The sequence below is a fragment of the Lissotriton vulgaris genome, chromosome 5 (assembly GCF_964263255.1).
Source record: "Lissotriton vulgaris chromosome 5, aLisVul1.2, whole genome shotgun sequence".
Lineage (NCBI taxonomy): Eukaryota > Metazoa > Chordata > Amphibia > Caudata > Salamandridae > Lissotriton > Lissotriton vulgaris.
The window spans coordinates 1,009,259,247-1,009,278,500 of NC_141693.1; the positions used below are offsets into that span (position 1 = coordinate 1,009,259,247).

The window sequence follows — 19,254 nt, forward strand, 5'->3', positions numbered from 1 at the left end:
GACCAGAGGCCATCGGGAGCATTCACATCCAGAGTCACCGGCGTCGCCACCTTAACCGGCCGGGTACGCGAAGGACAGACCTGCTGAACTACGGCGGACCTCTGACTAGCCACGGCCAACTCTAAAATGAGCCATTCACCCTCCCACAGTCAAATGAATTTGTTGTTAATGGTGTTGAATGCGGTCCTACGCAACAGCCAATCAGCATTTCGAATGATGTGCTTCAAAGCTCCAATCCTCGGTCACCTTACATGTTAGGCGTTCCCACTGGCAGACACCTCCGAAGATGTGACCAGATGTGGGAGTGTCTGTTATGCGACCCGGAAGTGCTACAATTACAACAGATGCCATTCATTCAAAGATGAAGAACGCTTAATGGGCATCAGGTTGAATCATGGATGGTTCGTGCAGCGAACAGGTGGTTATTTTAAGAGGTAACGTCCAGGGTTGGAGCTTTTAATTAGGATTAAATGCACGACTGGAGTGACCACCTCTCTGTACTGATGGAGCAGGAAGAATTCGACGTGTATTGAATGCAAGCACGAAGCTGTGTACTTTTCATTTGAGCAACCCTGACATGAAGACTGGAAAAATATTATTAGAGGGTTTGGTCTTTGTCCCACGAAAAAGAGTTGCTCTCCAGAAAACACCTGCCATAAACGCCCCAGTGCCAACAGTCGAAATTTGGATATTAGGAGACAAACACGTTCTTCTGAAAAGCTACAGAAGTATCTGAAAAAGACGCCCTACACTCCCAAACCAGGTAAAGTAAGATCCATATTTTTCGAACTTACACATCCGGTTGGTTATCCTGCAGCTTGTCTCACCCTTCTCCTACAGATCTCCATCAGTTATCAGAACGTTGGTAGCATTCTATAGTACATCTTATTCAATAACACATGATGGTGCCCATGGACCGGAGTCATGTTAAGATGGCAAGAAAAGACTTGACGTTATAGCTTCCGTACACGACCCTCGACCCCAAGTTTACCCTCCTTTCAACGACATCCATCCGCCATGAAACTGCTATTTGTTCTCATAGGGCAGACTGCTTTGGCTCACCATTCTTTGTAAATCGAAGGATTGGTTGTACTAAAAAAATAGCTAATTGTTTTACATCGTTCCTCGAAAAAAAAGTCTAGTAGAAATAAATACGTTAGTGTGTTTCTCACCTCAATGAGCTTTATTTAACAAAGCTAGCGAATTACCCTTTCTTGGGGTTTTCTGAGCTTTCAACATTTAATAAGGTATTGCATTTTAGGCGCTCCCCTATTGTAATGAAAACGAAGATGGGCAAAGGGTAACTTAACCTGTATAAGAGTCTCCCTTCAAATAATTAAATCGATTGTCATCTAAGGGTATTGATTTTAAAAATACAATTACAGAGTAATTTAAGATGTTTTAAGTTCAATTAAGCCAGTCCTTAACAACAAGCTCTGAAATTGAAAAATTACATAATTCATACCATATAAAGTATAGACCGTATGTGCGACCTCCCCATCTAGTGACGACTGAAATAAACCTCAGACTAAATGTGTACTTCAAGATGTCTCTACTGATTAAGAAAAGAGTCCAGCAGAAAAAATATTTATAATGCTAATTTCAAAATCTCTAACATGGATTCTATAATTAGAAAAGCATGAATTTCCTCGTGTATGTTATGATTTTTTTTAAAACACATCTCAAAGAGAAAAAACAACATGTCTTAATTGAAGAATTATTTTCCTCCCTTCTAGGAAGAAGTGGTATGGTTAATAGTCCAGAATCAGTACTTCTTGACTGTGGGCCAAATTGTTGTTTTTATTTATCATTTTGTTTTATTAACTCTTATTGGCTTTTTATAAATATTAATGTCTCTAAAGTGACCTCAGTAAAGTGTGATTACAGCATTAGGAAAACAAAGTGATAAGCTGTGCAACTGTATTGACCTCTTCAGTTTCAAGCTAACGTTTTTCATGGCTGTTTTTATATTGTCAAATCGGGTTTCCATGTTATGTTTAGCATTCTGTCTCTTGCCCATGTCATTTTCAATTCCTCTTTGTATTACCCCCACACTTCCCCTCCCTAAAGGACAGTTTATTAGGTCCCACATGAAACAGTCCATGCGCTGTTGCTTGCCAAATATTTTGTTTACATACAATAGGCTTGGAGCCTACCCATTACTCACGATTTGTTAATTTTATTGTTCATGTTATTGATAGGTGACATTTTGGCTTTTCCATGGGTTGCAGCTGCTACTCCTGTGTTGCCCCTTTCGACCCCGAGCACTGCCTTTGTGACCTCTGGCCTCAGAGGTGGCAATTTTAGTGCCAGGAACACAGTGGCGGCTCGTCGTTATGGACATCGGTTGGTGCTCCACTCTCTTTGATTTGTCAAATATTTTATTACACTAATAGAATGATGTGGCATTTTTCACTAATATTGTAATAAATATTGGAATACAATAGGCTGGAATATGATTTTCTCTTGTAGAACAGGTAAGTAAAAAAGGCTTTTAAATGTATGTTGGTTGCTGGTGTGTGTTTCCCCAAGGTAGAGTTTATGTAAGTGTGAATGTGTTTGTATCTGTATGCATGCATGTGGGTGAAAGTGAATGCCAACTGGCAAGTGATGCAGCACTTTTTTAAGAGTGCAGTTTTTTTAGCCTGCCTTGTTCCTGGTTTTGCCCCGGCTTTTACCTTTACTGCTTGTATCCTCTATCTTTCCCTTTACTTTTCATCCTGTCCCCTTCAACTCTTTGATGTAGCATATCAACACTACCAGACCATAGATTGTTAGTGTCACTTTTAATAATGATTTCAAAATACATTAATGACTTTGTGCTATTGCTATTAAGTGATCACTCATTTAGTGTATAACAAAGTGCTTTTTTGGTATATGTTTCATGATTTATAGGATCTTGTGGGCATGATTAAAATGTTTTATGTTAAAGCAGGGTGTGCTTTAAAAGTGGTTAATGTTTGCACAATTACGGGTTGGATAGAATTTTCGAGCATGAAAATAACGTACTATTTAAAACACTGGTCTACCAGCAGACCATCAAAATGTGGAGTCCCGCAGGGCTCCTCACTGAGCCCGGCGCTCTTCAACATATATATGAGGCCACTGGCTGAAGTTGTTCGTCAGTATGGAATTAAGATCATTTCATATGCTGACGACACTCAGCTAGTGGTCTCACTGGCACAGGAAGTTAACCAGACCTCAAAAGGAGGGCTGAGGAAATGCCTAGAGGAAGTCAAGGACTGGATGTCCTCCTCCTCATTAAAAATGAATGGAGACAAGACGGAGCTTATGCTCCTGGGCCCTGCCAACCCTAACTCCCTCAGCACTCTATGGCCACCCTGCCTGGGCACCCCTCCGGCCCCAAAGGACAGCATCAAGAGCCTTGGGGTGTGGCTAGACAGATCTCTGTCCTTCGGCACCCAATCCACCAAACTGGCAGCCACCTGCTTCGGCCTCCTCAGAGTGCTAAGGAAGGTACTCCATCTTCTACCGATGGAGGCAAAACAAGTAGCCATTCAGGGCCTTATCCAGTCACGACTGGATTATAACAACGCCCTCTACCTCGCCGCCCCTGAGTACACGATACGGAGATTACAGACGGTGCAGAACTGTGCCGCGCGCACTTTGCTTCAGATCCCTCGACGTCAATCAGTCAAAAATGGACTGAAAAAACTGCATTGGCTACCCATTCCCCAAAGAATACAATTCAAAGCCTTATGCATTGCGCACCAGGCGTTCTGGAAAACGGGTCCTCTCATCACTCGCAACCTAGTGTCACACTACCTCCCCACTAGGAATTTGCGATCCAACCAGACCTTCACGGCCACAATTCCCAAAATAAAAAAGTCCAGAACTGGCGGTAGGACTTTCACCTACAACGCTTCCAAGCTATGGAACACCCTACCCCTCCACCTAAGGAAAAATTCCAATCTCACCTCATTCAGGAAACAGCTAAAAACATTCCTCTTCACTGCTGCCCAATAACACCGGGCTACCTCCTCTTGTTCTGTTGGTTTCTTAGCGCTTGGACGCCCCCGGGCAGCAATCGCGCTCTACAAATCGACATACAAATACAAATACAAATACTTTTTTTTGTTTGGCCACTCCTATCGTGCTTCTTCTAATAGTTTAATGTGTACATTGTAACTAAGATTACCATACCACACTATACAATGACAGGCCAGACCATACTGTCCCATACAGTGATGTACCATACGATAAAATGACCAGCCATAACGAAACATACTATACAAAGACATATCATACCGTACTATACAATGGCAAGCCATAACATATATCAAAAGAACAAAAAGGAGGAGTACTACCCGATGAGGGTATGTGAAGGCTCTTGTCTGAACTCAGGAAGAATTTTTCCTTTGTTAGGAAACCCCTCACTCACCACCTGGTGGTGACTTGCTTCATCATCGGGGCCCACCCAAGTGGCCTAGCGTCACTTGGGTGTGCTTCAACACCTGCAACTGCAGTGGAGCTGGTAGTGAAATGTGGGGTGCAAACAAAAAAGAATGTGAGTGTTAAAAATGTCCTGGTATTCTTTGGTATAGAATTTTAATAAAAAAGATACTGGACAAAATTAAAAAATCAGGTTGAGATGAAAGTGGGGGAGTTACGTTCCACTTATCTCTATTTTATGTGTATGGTCGACATGTTTCTACCGTTAGGGGAAACTCCCCGGTATTCCTCAGGACCAAAAACCCAAGGAAGTGGGTGGTATGTGCCCCCTAAAAGGCACACCCAGTCCTAAATCCTTGGAAAGCCAGAAGAAAAATCAACTTCTGGGACGCACACCTCGAATGGAGGGTGCTTTAAAAACAGTGCTAAAGCTCAACTAGAGCTGCATCAGGCAGGAGGGGGCGCTACGCCGGTACCAACATAGTAGTTTTCAGGGCGTGATCAGGCAGTTCACCTACTTCCCCGTGCTCGCTGCTCCCTACCGAGCAGCGAGCACGGGGAAGTAGGTGAACTGCCTGATCTAGTTGAGCTTTAGCACTGTTTTTAAAGCACCCTCCATTCGAGGTGTGCGTCCCAGAAGTTGATTTTTCTTCTGGCTTTCCAAGGATTTAGGACTGGGTGTGCCTTTTAGGGGGCACATACCACCCACTTCCTTGGGTTTTTGGTCCTGAGGAATACCGGGGAGTTTCCCCTAACGGTAGAAACATGTCGACCATACACATAAAATAGAGATAAGTGGAACGTAACTCCCCCACTTTCATCTCAACCTGATTTTTTAATTTTGTCCAGTATCTTTTTTATTAAAATTCTATACCAAAGAATACCAGGACATTTTTAACACTCACATTCTTTTTTGTTTGCACCCCACATTTCACTACCAGCTCCACTGCAGTTGCAGGTGTTGAAGCACACCCAAGTGACGCTAGGCCACTTGGGTGGGCCCCGATGATGAAGCAAGTCACCACCAGGTGGTGAGTGAGGGGTTTCCTAACAAAGGAAAAATTCTTCCTGAGTTCAGACAAGAGCCTTCACATACCCTCATCGGGTAGTACTCCTCCTTTTTGTTCTTTTGATCCTTGACCAGGGAATCAGGAGTATTTCCCGTCCGATGTTCGCGGACATAACTCCTTACTCTCCTATTTGTTTCCTAAGCCATAACATATATACAAAATAAAGACAGGCCATTCCATACCATACAATGACTGTACACACCATTCTAAACAATGTCAAACATAGCATAACCTACTGTAAAATGAAAAGCCTTACCATACTTTACAATAACGGTCCACACCATATCATACCTGTTAGAAATGGGATTTCTGGTTGGCTAAGGCTTGCGCCAAAGTCAGGCAGAAACCACCATTCTAAGTCGGGGCAAGGAAGTCACCTGCCAAAGATAACCCCTGCTCACCCCTTGGTAGCTTGGCACGAGCAGTCAGGCTTATCTCTGAGGCAATGTGTAAAGCAAGAACACAGTGTGCGCAAAACATACTACACACAGTACATTTCCTAACACCCAAAGCATTAGCGCATAAATCATAATATCACATAAATCACAGTTAGCACATATCTCACATCAAAGTCCAGGTTGCGCCACTGCGCCAAAACCTAAACGTAGCAGCTGCCCACTACTTGCTGGGCAGCTGGGGGATAAGAACAGGGCCTAAACGCTGCAGCTAGCACTAAGTGCTGCGCAGCTGGGGAAGGCCAAATTAGGAGCGAAGGAGTGCGACTCACTCCTGAGTCCAAGGAACAAGTCCCCTAGAAAGAAAACCTAAACGGAGCAGCAGCCCACTACTTGCCGGGCAGCTGTAGGTAAAAATGGCGACAAGGGCCCTTACTGGCCCTAGGAGAAAACTGCGCCAACTGGGAGCCTTCTAGGCTCTGGAACAATCATGCGCCCTTCTGGGAGCCCTCTAGGCTCAGGAACAAATGGGCCCCCGGTTGGAGCCATCTAGGCTCAAGGGATACTGGGGCCTCGTGGGAGCCATGTGGGCTCTGGAGGCCAAAATGCTGCCATCCTGGGGCCACTCTACCACCCGAAATACCCCTTCAGCTCTGGGGCCTTGTAATAAACCACTGTGCCCCCAAGCCACTCACAGGGGCTCTTAAACAAACATGGGCCATCGTTGGAGCCATCTGGGCTATGCAAAATATGTCCCCTGGTGGAGCCTCGTGGGCTCTAAGCAAATGCCCCCTTCGTTGGAGCCTCCTGGGCTCGGGAAGAACGGTGGGGCGGCCCACTGCCATCCTGGGCCGCCCTAGCTCTGTGGTCACCGGGGCAGCGGGAATCACCTGCGCACTCTACCCCCTCCCCTCCGGGCAGTCCCTCTCACCGGCTGCTTTCCGGAGGTGACGGGGGGCGAAGTCCTCTTCCTGCAGTCTGCTGGGGCTATTGGGCTCTCCTTCACTCATGGGAGCCCCGGCGGAGGTCCTCCGTAGCAGCGAGCGGGGCTCTCTCTCTCGGGAGCCCCGCCAACGGCGACAGCAGCTTTCTGTGGCGTGGGGCTTCCCCTTTCCTCTGGGAGCCCCGCGCTCCCCTCGGTCCTCCCGGGCAGCTTCCCCCCCAATCGGCGCGCGGCACGGGCGGGACTTCCCTTCCAAACCGGAAGTCCCGCCCAGAGTCAGGCACGACTGTGCCTGACTTCCTATGTTCAGCACGAGAGGGCCGCGGCGGTGATATTCAGGTCGGAAAATGAAGGGTGGGCACCCTCGGTGTATCAAATAAGAGTAGAAAGAGGCGGGCACCCGTTTAAGGCATATATAAAATGGTGTAGCACTCTTAATAATTTATATCAATAACGAAGCCGCAGGGTGGGCACCTGCGCACTGGGCACAATGAAATAAGCCGGCAAAATGGCGGTACAGCGCCCCAGGCTCTAAAGGGACTGGCAGCCAGCCCCAAAGGACAAAAACAGAGCAAAAATAGTCCTAGGGCATCAGGAGGGGAATGCAGGGCCCAGGGTCCTGCACACAAAGCAGGAGACCGCCCCCATGGCGGTCTCTCCTGGGCCCCACCCGCAGCTGCCCTCTCCCATTAGGACCCTAAGCAGGAGTTCCAGGTATCCAGGGGCTGGGCAGGGCCCAGGGAGGCAAGCCTTCCCCTGGGCCCCAGCAGCAGCACGCTCCTGGTAGATTCTAGTTGGGAACAAGAACATTTTACAAGAGGTCACAACCTCTTTTTATACACACAATTCCTTTGGCTAAAGGTGCAGGCAAGGGGTGAACCAGATACAACTGGTTCCTGAGCACTTTGTTTTGCTCAGCCCCTCTCCCTGATCACAGGATGGGTCAGGGATATCAGACACACCACAGGGGGTGGAGCCAGCATTGTCTGGGGGGGGGGGGAAGCCCAGCCCAGCCCTATTTAGGTCCCAGGCGCACTCCTCCCCAGCCATCAACATGCAGATCTCCCATTCACCACCTGGGCAGACCCATCCTGACTCCAGGAGCCTTGCACGCCAGCCCCAGCCAATCACAAGCCAGCACATTCACTGCACAGACAGGCCAACTTCTAGAAGTGGCACTTCCACACTAGACACAATAACGCCGCGCACATCATCGCGCAGCATTTAATCACACGAGTCCGCACATACCAAACTCGCACTTGCACTCCCCACGCATCAGGAATTACCATGGACACACACATTCCCCATGCATTCCTATGGGAGGGCAGGCCAATCTCACACACGCACTGAGGGAGCGCACGCACTTTACACTGCGCCACAGTGCTAAAGTGTGCAAAGACCAGAAATCATTATAATTATGTAACACTAAAAGGCAAAAAGTTCATGGGTGAACCTGCCAGAAGGGCCAAGTCCAACAATACCATGCTATAAAATGACTGCCATAGCATACCATACCAATAACAGACCATACTATATAATGACAGGCTATTCTATACCATACTGTTCAATGACAGACCTTACCATACTGTGCAATAACCGGCAAGACCATACCATACTATACAATAACAGGCAGGTCCATAAGATACTATGCAACAACAGGCTATACCATACCATGCTACATATTGACAGGCCATAACATGCCACACAATGCCAGGCTATAACATACTATAGAGTGACAGGCCATACTGTAACATACTCCAGAATACAATGACAGCCATATCTTACTTTACACTGACAGGCCATACTATACTAAATACTGCCAAGCCATACTATACAATAACATACCATACCATACTAAACAATGGCAGCAGATAGTGTACTACACCGTACTATACAATGACAGGCCATATCATACCAAACTATACAGTGGCAGGCCATATCATACCGTATAATAATGGGCAATAGCATACTATACAATGACAGGCCATACCATACGCTTCATGCCATGCACTGGCCGGCCATACCATACCATACAATGACTGACCATACCATTCAATGGCAGGCCATACCATGCAGAAGTTAGCATACAATCATAATATATATCAAGATATAATAACCCTTTTGTACCAAAGTTAGAAAATATGGCAAAAAACATTGACTAGTATAAAGATGTCGCGTAGGCACCACCTAATGACTTTGCCAGTGCTTGTATCTGTTGGCGCTTCGTTCTGATAATATGTGTATTAGGATAGGGGTAGTATTCTCTTTTGGTTCCCATCATAGCACCTTCTGAAGAGCATGATACACTCCCTCTCCAATGTGTCTAATCCTGAGACATATCCAGGTAGTATGAAGGAAGTCTCTGTGTTGGTCTCTGCATTGCAGGCACTCTGGTCACTCGATCCATCCAAAGGGCCCCATTTTCTTAAAAAACAAACAAAAACAAAAAAATAAAATAGTGTGGTACAGATATTTAAAGTAAATAGCCCGGCATTTGTTAGCTACAGCTGCTATTCCCTGATCCATCCACCCCTCTTGTCATTCCTGTTCCATGAGTGACTCCACAAATCATTTCCAAGCCTGTCTAAGTGTATGGAATGTGTCAGAGGTGTTGTAGACGTTTCCGCAAATAACCTAAAATATGCATTAATACATTAAGAATAGTTGTTATGCGTTTGAATTGACCTATGCATATTATCATAGCAATAGAAACAAAATCATTAGTTTGTGTGGTTTTTTTTCTGGCTTAGGTTTAAGCATATTATAAAGGTAGGAAGTAACAGCGGGATGTGTAGCCACTGCACTTTTACAGTTAGCCCCCAGCTGAGGTCCAAGGAGTCTGGCCAGACACTAAGCCTCTCTCTGATAAATTGCAGGTCTTTGAGGAAGCATAGAGTGGATATCTACGACCACCTGTTAGATAGTCAGGTAGACGTGCTCTTCCTCACAGAAACGTGGCTAAGTGAGGAGTCAGCCCCTGAAATTGTCGAGGCCCTCCCTAGCGGTATGGCATTACAAGGGTGGATAGACCCACCGGGAGGGGAGGAGGGATTGCAATCATTCACCAACACTCTATGCAGTGTACCCTCGAGCCGATGGATATCGTGGACAGCGTAGCAGTTTTTTTCTCTATCACGGCATCGATTAATTACATTATAAAAGGGTTTCTGGTATATAGATCCCCAGGACCCTCTACACGGTTCGCTCCTAGTATGATTGAGTGTCTAATTCAACCGGCACTACGGTATGAGAAACTATTGCTGCTAGGGGATATGAATCTCCATTTGGACGATGTTTCCAATTCTGGGGCTTAAGAGGTTTGCCTGGAATTGGCAGCTTTACAGCTGACCGTACAATTGAGCTCCCCACTCATCAATTGGGCCACTTACTTGACCCGATTTTTGCTAATTGGGGTGCCTTAGAAATAGATCCGCCGCTCCCTGTCCTATGGGCAGATCATTTTATGATCTCTTTCAAGGCAAGGATGCCTGTACTAAATGTACAGGAGAAACCGGAGATCAAGAAAAAACACAGGAGGTAGGCGGATTTCTCGCAAGAGAATTTTAATAAGGCCCTCTTACAGGGTGGGCTACTGGGTGGCTTGGATATTAACTCTGCCTGTGATGCTTTGGATAGGCGTATCATGGAGGCACTAGATAGTAATGCACCGTGGTCTTCAAAGGCGCCAGGGAGACGAGCAAAATCTGCCCCCTGGTTCCGAGATGAATTTAGAATGTCAAAGGCAGCCTCTAAACGTCTTGAAAGATGATGGAGAAGAGATTTCTCGGCTCTTGTTAAGAGTGAATATAAAGCCAGGCTCAAGTGCTATCATGCCCTTATTATTGCTCGGGCATCCTACTATAAAGAGAGGATTGCGAAAGCGAAGAACTCTGTTAAAAGAGTTTTTCACAGTTTTTAAAGAGATATCGTCCCTGGCCAATATCGAAGCGCCCATTGTAGGCTCAGTGGAGTCCTGCAATCGGGTTGCCGACTTCTTTGCGGAGAAGGTAGAGAAGATTTACTCCACCTTCCTGGTCACTGCACGTGAGGGGTGCACAGATGTTGACGTTTCTGCCAACATAATGGGGATAGAATCTTGATAAATTCTCCTCTCCATCCCATGACACCCTAAATAAGTTAGCTACCAGCATTAAGTCAGGCTTTCCTAGAGACCCTGCAACACACAAGGTGCTGAGGAGGAGTACTGAGACCCTCAAGCCCTGCATTAGACATCTCTTAGAGCTCTCCTTTAGCTTAGGTACGGTTCCAAAAAAATGGAAGGAGGCTGTTCTCCCTTTAAAAAAGGAACCTAATGTCAGTATGGACCAATAGGATAATTTGCGCCCTATTTCGTTATTACCATACTTTGCGAAAATTGCAGAGAAGGTAGTCAACATCCAACTGACGGCCCACATCATTAAACATAGTTTACTTCACCCTACCCAGTCTGGTTTCTGAGCATATTATTCGACCGAATCTGCTTTTCTCCTTTCTATGGAGATCATTCAGAATCATGTTAATGAGGGACAGACAGCTGCCTTAATTTTATTAATTTAAGTGCTGCATTTGACACTGTTGCTCATCACACTCTGGTACAGTGTCTCAGAAAGGGAGGTGTGTGGCTGGCAAGTCCTTGAAATGGATGGAATCTTTTCTGTAAGATCGCAGTTTCCAGGTAGCGCAGGGACCCCACCTTTCAAAAAACATTAAGTTGAAACAGGTGGTGCCACAGGGGTCCACCCTCAGCCAGACCCTATTTAATTTCTATGTCACCCCTGTGGCAGAGATTACGGAAAAATTTGGGGTTAAAGTTGTGTCCTATGCTGACGACACTCAACTGGTGGTGTCCCTAACACAACCAGATAAGAAGGCAGCCATCAATTTTACGACATGTCTGCAAGAATTGGCGTCCTGGATGGCTAACAACTGCCTTAAATTGAATGGGAACAAAACTGAGGTGCTGGTGATAGGTAAAGCACCATCAGTGTGGTTGTCGGCTTGGTGGCCTCAGACATTGGGCCCTACCCCCACGCCTAGTGAACAGGTCAGGAACTTAAGGGTGTGGCTTGATACCCAGCTCTCGTTTGACCACCACACCAGGCGAGCGGCAGGCACATCCTTTGGAGTCCTGCATGGACTCCGGAAGACTCTGGACTTGCTGCCTACCACAGCCAGGAAAACCATGGCCCATGCCTTGGTGACATCGCGGCTGGGTTATGGAAATGTACTCTACCTGGGAGCGAATGTCAAATGTATACCGAGGCTCCAACGAATCCAGAACTCAGCAGCTCGCTTGGTTCTGATGCTACCTAAGAGAGCCCCTTCCAAGAGCTCCTTAGCCTCCTTGCATTGGCTTCCGATCAAGGAGCGAAACCTGTTCAAGGCTCTCTGTGGAAGCCATCGGATTCTAACAAAGGAAGGGGCCCACCTACCTGCATAACCTTTTAACTCCATATTCCCCTACCCATCAATTAAGATCGAGTGGGACGGGGCAGGTCAGCATTCCTACCATCAGGATGGCAAGGATGGGCGGCCGTTCCTTTTGTTTTTTGGCTGCACAGCTGTGGGTACTTCGGATGGTGGCTTCGGAGACTATTTTTCGAAAGGAGCTGAAAACTCCATCTTTTTCCCTCAGATTAAGCTATCTGTCTAATCTCCACCTAGTTCAGTGGCCTTTCGAGATGTGTGCTTTAGGTTTGTACCGGAGCGCGGGGACACACTAGCCTAGTGTAACCAGGCACTTTATAAACTTGAGTATTATTATTATTATTATTAATATTATTACAAGGCCTCAGTTAGGCATCCACTCCATATTTGTTAAAACTGCTGCTCAATCATGGCATTCATTATGTGGCTATAGTTCTCGCTCACCCCTTATTGCAGCAAGCTGTGCACTGTTTATTTTGTATGACAAATTTTTCTCAAAGAACTAAGACACTATTGCCTTCATTCACAATTGTTTCCTGTTATTTGTATAACTACTTTGTTCTGACACCCCCTGACGAGATTGGGTCAGAAATGGTGAGTTATTCATGTAGTGGGTTAGTGTTAAGATAGTAGGGTTATGTGCCGTTTAAAAAATAAAATCTGAAACAATTTGTTGTGAACTGCTCACACTTTGCGCGCTTTGCAGTTTTTGTGATTTTATGTGTTGAAAATGACATCTAAGCCCTTGAATTTGGGGTTTGGGCAATGACTTTCCCGATGCTCTAGGGATTATGCCCGAATTTCTATCGAGTTGCTGTATATTTGAGACTTAGGGCCAGATGTATGAACACATTTTCCCATAGACACAGAATGGGTAAAACTGTTTGATACATCTGGCCCTTAGTCTTTTTACCTGATTTTTGCTCATTATTGCAGTTTTGTAACTAAGAGCTTTTATGGCAATTGACTTAAATGATTTTTGGTAGATTCATTACTGCATTTTTCCAATTTCTGCATTGCACTTTAAAATTGTAATAAACCTTCATGGTTTTCGCTAAATTTCTTATCTCAAACTCCCTTTTTGAGTCACTCCTTTACTACTGACTTTATATTTGAAATGCTGTTTCAATCTTGTCTCTAGGGGCATGTTACTTCATAGACTTTAAGGTTAACCTGTCCCTGACCCTGAAACCTAGGAGTGCCATTGAAATGCAAATTATCGAAGATACTGAAAGTACTCGTGTTTATGCATCCCCTGTTTGGCTTGGAAATCTATGAAGAAACACAAAATAGTGCCAGACAACACATGTCCCAGTTTAAAAATACCTTTGGCATCGCATCTACAACATGCATGTACATAGGCCAGCATGGTCCCGGTCCATAGAGGGGTTACTTTTGTTGCTCACTTTGATAGAACCATGACAGTACTGTTACATTTCTTTCTGTTGTAAGGTGGTTTCATAAATAATAAAAAATAAATTAATTCACGCTCTGTATGGCGATATTGAGCACTGCAAAAGTGTAATTCAGTTTGCATTCCCCTGTGCACTGTTACTTAATAACATCTGCCGTTCACCAATAATACATGACTTCTTTTTATTCAAGAGCAAGTTATACATTCAAGATAATGTTACAGTGAAGCTATTAAAATTTGTGCTGAGGCTCAAACAATGAAATTAATATCCCTATGTGCCAAGTTGGTCAGATTCTGTGTACATCAGTAAATTGTATCTTAACAGAGATTTTACAGCACTGCATAGTGTAGTATTTTGATATCTACCCAACTGTGGTTTTAAGTCTACACTGGCCCTGGATCTTTAACCTCAAGGTACCTAAAGACTAAGCTACACAATTGTGAGGCATCAGAATTACCTTACAAAGAGGCTTTCTTCGATTACAAGAGCGCAACCTGCTTACGGCCGCCAAATATTCGCTGACCATCACAGAGCAACATAACCCATATTTAATGAAAGAACAGGTTTTTTTTGGCTATCCATGCATTGTCTGTCAGTGTAGACAGTGCCTCTGCAGGTTCTGCAAATTGCCTGTCAACATTTGTTGTTTATTACTTTGAGTTGTTTTTTTGCGTGGCTTGTTTTTCGGAACGGAGTTTAGGGCTCCTCTTCAGGCAAACGCTGTGACTAGCTACAGGCTTTGCAAGAAAGCTGTTGGACTCCCCAATGAAATAAGTAGGATTGTCAAACAGACTGCAACCTTCCAACAAAGTCATTAGGGTTGGCATGTATGCATATCTTAATCGTCTCATGTAATAGCATGACTGGAACTTCAGATTGATCATTTAGTTGTAAAAGGGAACAGTATATCTCTGTTATTCTCCACATGCTCTAGCACTGGGACTTCAGGCTTTCCTTGATATTTCCCCAATACCTCTTTATTTATTTATTTAATTGTTATTATAACGTTTTATTGAGCGTCAACATGAACCTAGAAGGTATCAGAGCGCTTTACATGAGAGGAAGGCAGGATATAGGTGTGAAAACAAAAACTTGTCACATATATGAAAGAAGAACAACAGAATAGTAGTAAGTTAGACCTCTATAGAGTCATCAATGTAGTAGTCACAATCAATACACTAATAGTAGGCAGGTATACAGTCAACAAAACAGAAGGTGTTATCAGTAAAACATTAGGTGATTATCTTAAAGCAAAAAAACGTGCTCCTCAGAAGTGTTTTCACTTCTTTTTTGCAGTAGGAGGTAGTCGAGATTAGGGAGACCTCAGCAACAGAGAGTTCCAAATCCAAGGGCGACACCCGAGAAGGCTCTGTAGCATGTTTCCTTTTTGTGGAAAATCTGTGGTTTCAATAGCAGGGAGCTTGCACTTCGTAAGAATCTACATCCCCCTGATAATTTTAGTTTTTTTGCCAAATATCTGGGGGTCTTGAAATGTAGGGCTTTGAGTCATGCATTCAATCTTTAGTTGTATTCTTGCCTCATAAGGGAGCCAGTTCAGTACTTTAGAGACGGGGATTTGTGATTATTTCTTTTAAGAGAGGCCCATAGTGGGGCCAATTTGTATCTAGGTAGGCCGCATAGTTTGGAACTTCCGTAGTCCAGCCTGGGCAACAACACAAGAGCTTGGACAGCCAGTTTAAGGTCGTCTTGTGGGAGGAAGGATTTAAGTTTCCTTAAAATACTCATTTGGTAATTTGCACTTTTGGTGTCATTACTGATGTGATTCTGCATAGTCAGGTATTTGTCTAGTGTAATTCACAAGGATCTAGCAGAGTCTATAACGTGAGGCGAACAGTTGAGGGCTGTTAGATGCTTTATACAAAGGTTGATTTTTGGGAGTATGATTCAGAGTAGTAATGCAGAGGAATTCTGTTTTGACAGTGTTGAGCTTGATGTGGTTGCCAGTGAGCCAGTGTAGAGTGTTATTCAAAGTAAAGTTGAGGGAAATGATGTCTTCTGGGAGGTGATTGTCAGTGTCCTTCCTAATCTACTTCCTATGGATCCTTAGTACTTGGTAAATCACCCACAAGTGAAGTAGGAAGAATGGGCATATCTGACTTTTGACCTCCGAGCAATTCCCTCGCTCCATCCCAAACTACAAGAGTGGTTCAAGGATTTGTTCACCCCAGATGAAGTGATCTTTTGACATGCACTGTCTAATCAATGGTCAAGATTCTCCTTTTCGAGACAATTAGATGCTCCTCTGCTGGTAGTTGTGTAGAATTGCCTCACACTATATACCACAAGGCAGAATATGTGGATAAAACTGACTGCTGCCAGGTAGATCTATAATTCATCACGTCTTTGTGAGTACTGCCATTCAAGATGCCAAGAGCACGATTCACAATTTACATACATGTCCTGCTTGATAAATTGTGATAATACTCCAAAGGGGCCTCGGTGTGCTCCAACGACAACCAAAGACCTACCGTTTCTAACCAGGTTTGTATCCGATTATGTGGTCAGGCTTGTGGTTAGATTTGTTTTCTTTTGTATTGGCTCTTTCCATTCACCTGACTGTAAATAATGAATTAGCCTAGGGGTAAATGCTATGCTCTGTTAAACAGGAAAGTCAACTAGGAGATTCCGCATCAGGAAAGGAACGTAATCTTCTTGTTAATCTTTTTTTGAGTAGATTGGTGACCGACACAGCATGGTCTGTTCAGCTGACATCGCCCATTGCGTGCCTTTGTACATTGAAAGGGGTTTTACCATTTTATCACACCAGGTTACACAGGCTGATTGTTTTCACTTATCAATCACTCTTTGTATTTATATGAACTGCATTTCCACAGATTTAGAATTCTTCGAAGGATTACTAATGTTATTGTCCTAACCGAACCGGGAGTAGGCAGCGCAGCTCAAAACTTGTGAGGGGCAGGGTATTCACAGATACCAGCAGAGCTCCTATTTCCAGCAAAGCATCTATTCATGGCACTGGTTATCAAAGCTCACACTTTTTGCTTTTGTCGGGTGTTGTTTGGCTAAGAAGGCTGAGAGGGACAACATTGGCGACGTCAGCCTGACTACTGTCCAGCTTCCTGGTCACTAGGGAGCCCTTCTTTACTCCTTAAATTAAGGCAGACTCCGCCAATTAAACTGCTGATTGCCTCTTCTTGGTACAGCTAAAATCCAACATGGAGCTCTCTGGCTCTAGTCCAATATCATCCTTCCACACCCACGCATCTCACAAACCGTCAAATTCAATCCCTCACATCTGCTATGAAGGATAATTTATTTTTTGTATCCTGCTGGGTGACTCCGGGTTTGCCATTTGGTACATCTCCATAATAAAATGTGCCTCCTCCACCATACTCTATAGCTCTTTTCTCGGCCTTGCGTTGATAAAAGGCTGCGCTGCCCATGACCAGCATTTAAGTGTTATATTTCAGTTGCACAGTATCTGGAGAATGTGCAACAAGTGTACTGAAAAGCACACACTTGTTGAGTAGTATCAAGACCCAGTGTTTCACATTGCCCATCCCACAGTCATTGTGTGGACGTTTTGGTTGTAGTTCTTTTCAGAGGTGAACGGGCAAGGATAACATCAAGGAAGAGAGCCATGACCATAATGTCATTTCTAGGAAGAACAGCAAGCTGTAGAACTGGTAAAGGGCTGTTCCTGTTCCGAATTGCAACAGAAATCCAAGTTGGTGATTCAGCCCTGCCTCATCTTGTGAGCACAGCTGACCTATCTGAGATAATGTAACACATCGCAGCCAGCCGTAAAGCGTTTTTAACAGGATCTCACCCTAGCATAGGACAAAATGTAAGCAATGTGGTGTTACGGTCAGACTACCGACTTTCCCAAGGGGGAATGATATTCAAGTCTGTGCATCCGCTCAACATCTTGTGATTCTGCAAATCACTTCATCTCGCCATGGCAGCACCTATAAATATGAAATTAATGTGACCTAGTGGGAGAAATAAGGGGCAGGCGACGGGGGGATGAGAGTAATTGGTTTCTTAAGCACATTTCTAGAATGTTAATGGGGAAAGAGAACAGGGGGAATGGGAGGGGAGTAGACGGAATAGTACCTTCATTGCAGCGGATGTCCACTGATCAAGTGGAATAAATCTATACTTGATTGGTGCTCCTTCCTCAGCTAGGATCTGAAATGACATATCTAGTGCATGAACCAATTTGGGGGTTGCAAAGAAGAGCGACACTGGAGTCAACCTGTGGTAAGCGGCAGGCGAGATCAAAGTCCTATATTGAATACAGCATGTCTCGAAGACAGCATATGCATGCTGCCTAGGCTCGACCTAATGAAACATGACAGCCTCGTACACCACAGTTCCAAATTTGTCTGACCGTCTAAGCAGACAAAACTGGATCTCGTCTGGGAAGGTCGTCTTTATGGGCCGATCCGGAAGGCAGGATGTAACCTTTGTTTTTGGTCAGAGAAGAAGTACAGCAATAGAGAGCCTATCTAGGAAGGTAAACTTGGTCAAATCCGTAATTACTGGAAAGTGTAAGAGTGTCATGTGCTTATCTAGGTTCCTGATCGATACTGTGACCTTATGCCCCTATTCGGCTATAAATCCATTTATTCCCTATATTGGCATAACCGTTCAAGTGCGATTTTCTGTAAAGTCATCTCTGGCCTCACACGAGCAGAGCCACAGAGCCACATTCCAGCATGACTCTCTGCTACTTCCTTTGCGACCAATTAGTGCAATGACAGAGCAGCAGTCACTATCTGATATTCCTAGATAACACTCAGAGTTCTTCAACAAGATAAAAACTTAGCAAACCTGGAAATCCCCGCTTGCTATGTTTTGATTAGTAATGGAACTCTAATGAGCAACTGATAACTGTCACTTCCTAGTGACATCTTTAATTGACGTCTTATGTCCAGCAAACTTGCGTCAAACCCGGCACCTGTCAGGTATAAATATTACCAACGTTGCCTTAAGCAATGAGCGAACATGTTGCTGATACCAGCTGCCTGCATGACCCCGTGTTGGTAAAAACTAGCACTCTGTCGCTGCAGTCTGCTATCCTGTGGTGGTGAAGCTACTGATTACCATTATCGCCGCTACAGCGCGACCTATGGTGCAGTACGCTTGAGGAGCCGTGCAGCCGTCCTCTGCGAAGACATCCAGCCCAGCTGCCCGCAGACGCTGTCACCCCTCCTTCCTCGACGCGCTGAGAGAAGCCGCTGCCTTTCTCGTGCAGAGAAATCCAGTCCCGGCGCTTCCAGTTTACCCTCGCAGGTGACTGGGATATCGAAAGAGACCCCTGAAGGAGATACCAATCCTCCATCATTCTATTCAGAGGTATGGTGTTGACTAAACCCTTAGACGAGAATTCTTGAAACAAACCTTGGCAAAACCAACTTAACTTAAGCTACTTACTTACTCCCCCTTCTCACGTGTTAGGCTTAGGTCAGGCACACTGGGGTAGGCTTAGTTAGAAGCACCAGTTGAGTATGTTAGCCTAATGTATATATGACTGTATATATGTTTTATTACTTTTAAACCATTGTATGGCTAAGAAACCATATCAATGCTTTTACAGTTCTATT

The 19,254-nt window shown here is 44.8% G+C and overlaps 1 protein-coding gene across 1 annotated transcript in view; it reads left to right on the top strand.

Moving 5' to 3' along the window:
• Nucleotides 1-313: 313 nt before the first annotated feature.
• MORN4 (MORN repeat containing 4) overlaps nucleotides 314-19,254 on the top strand; it is a 111,220-nt gene continuing 92,279 nt past the window's right edge. The window contains exon 1 of the mRNA XM_086922621.1: nucleotides 314-763. The gene's annotated coding sequence lies outside the window, so the exon portion shown is untranslated. The remainder of the gene's footprint in view (nucleotides 764-19,254) is intronic.